Raw genomic sequence first — 2152 nt, forward strand, 5'->3', positions numbered from 1 at the left:
TGGGCATAAAAGGTGTGAGGGCCAGGCGGAGGCACTGATGTAAGTGTTCATTACTGAGGGTGCTTCTGTATTTGTTTTTCACCATATTCATGGTTGAAAAGGCAGACTCACAACAGTATGTTGAGGGAAACATGGTGAGAATTTGAAGGGCCATCTTCTGCAAGGAAGGAACACCTGCTGCAGGGACCATCTTAGTCCAGAAGGTGGTAGGGTCACAGAGAGACTCCTGCAGTGCAAGGTTTTCCTGAAGCTCAATTAGCTCTGATTGAAGAGAAGCAGCACTAGCCCATGGGCAGATTTTCAGGGCTTCAGTTGAAAATTCTGCAATGTTTTTGACAAGGAATGGATTTTCCATGCATAGTAAGACTTGTTTTCCCACAGGGAAATCTCCAAAGCGAGTTTGGAAATTTTCAATCAGCTTGTCGAGGAATTCAGCATGATTGTGATGATGATGTTTTCCTGCTGTTTGATTCAAAAGCTTTGGGAAGTGAAGCAGGTCCTGCTGTAAGTCACACTTGAACAGCTCCAGTTTCTTCTGAAAGGCACAGACAGCTGATGTTAGGTTACACACTGTGTTATTTTTGCCCTGGAGCTTCATGTTCAGATCATTGAGATGGGAGGTGATGTCAGATAGAAATGCAACAATTTCCATTTTTTCTTCATTCTGCATGAATTCCACAAATTGTTTTGCTTTTGCACTCTTCTGATCCAACAGAAAGGTTTCCAAATCTTTCCGTAATGTCCAAAAGCGCTCCAGTACCTTGCCTTTACTAAGCCACCGGACATTGTTGTGGAGGAGCAAATCATCAAATTCTGCATTCACCTCTGTTAGGAATGAGCGCAACAAGCGATGCTGCAGAGCAGATGATGCCCTCAAAAAGTTCACAAGTCTCATTACTGTTGTCATGACCTCTGCATACTTTTCTCCAAGACTGGCACACAAAACCATCTGATGGATTATGCAATGATATGCAATGAGGTCAGGGTGATGAGCTCTCAAGCGTGCCACTAATCCCCTCTCTCTTCCAGTCATACATGGAGCTCCATCAGTAGCAATGGAAATAACATGCTTCAGATCTATCTCTCTGTCTCTCAACATCTGCATCAGTGCTTCATAAATATCATCCCCTCTTGTGTGTCCATGGAGGGCTGTGAGGCCTAACACATCTTCACAGAATTCTCCCTTCTCTTCATCAAAAAATCTGACAAACACCAGAAGCTGTGCGTTGTCTGTGTTGTCTGTGGATTCATCCAAAGCCACTGAAATGCATTTAGCCTTTTTTATTGCAGACTTCATTTGGTCAAGCAAATCATCAGCAAGGACTTCAGTTCGCTTTACAGCAGTGGAGTCAGACAAAGATATTTGGTTTATTTTTTGTATTATGTCATCTTTTTGAGTTCCCTCAAACAGGGCAATTGCTATTTCATTCATGCATTCCTTCACAATCTCTGAGTCAGAGAATGGTTTCTTATGCTTTCCTAAGACCCATGCCACTCTTAATGAGGCTTCAGTTGCACGCTCTTGTTGGGTGGATGATCTAACTATTACATTGCATGTTGCTTGGTATGATGATTGCAGTTGTTTGATTTTTCTGGCCCTTACCTCAGATTTTTGGGGGTAATTGTGGTCAAAGTGTCCATGCTTTGAGTCATAATGACGTTTCACGTTACCACTCTTGACAACGGCAACCGTCTCGTTGCAAATTAAACACATTGGTTTTGTGCTCCCCACCGGCAGCACAAATGCATAACTGTCAGTCCACTCTGTCTTAAATTCGCGATTTTCAGAATCGACTTTTCTCTTCTTGTCAGGTTTTGAGCACGCCATGATTTTCACTAGCAAGGAAACAGGTTAACAGGCTACCGTTAGCAGATGCCAGCGTTGAGTGAGTGAGTTGTCATGGTGATTTCAGTTATTACAGCGCTGAGTCCTGATTGTGTCTTTGGATTGGACACAGAAGATAGATAAACCACATCTAACGTTAGTAGGAAAACAATATAGGCGTGAAATCACGCAATGAAAACTGGCTTGGATCATGACTAAATTATAATGTTGATTTTGGCTTCGGTCCAAATTGTATTGCGTCTGGGTCCGGATCCGGACCGCGGTCCGCCTATTGAGTACCCCCGTTCTAGAGTCTCTTATTGTCTC

General features: G+C 43.1%; 1 pseudogene across 1 annotated transcript in view; it reads left to right on the forward strand.

Moving 5' to 3' along the window:
• Positions 1-163, forward strand: part of LOC309497057 (NLR family CARD domain-containing protein 3-like) — a 170010-nt pseudogene extending 169847 nt beyond the window's left edge. The window contains exon 8 of the transcript XR_014211787.1: positions 1-163. This exon is cut by the window's left edge and continues 840 nt beyond it. The product of XR_014211787.1 is annotated as an NLR family CARD domain-containing protein 3-like (transcript).
• Positions 164-2152: the final 1989 nt, after the last annotated feature.

The sequence above is a fragment of the Leuciscus leuciscus genome (assembly GCF_965113295.1).
Source record: "Leuciscus leuciscus genome assembly, chromosome: 4".
NCBI lineage: Eukaryota > Metazoa > Chordata > Actinopteri > Cypriniformes > Leuciscidae > Leuciscus > Leuciscus leuciscus.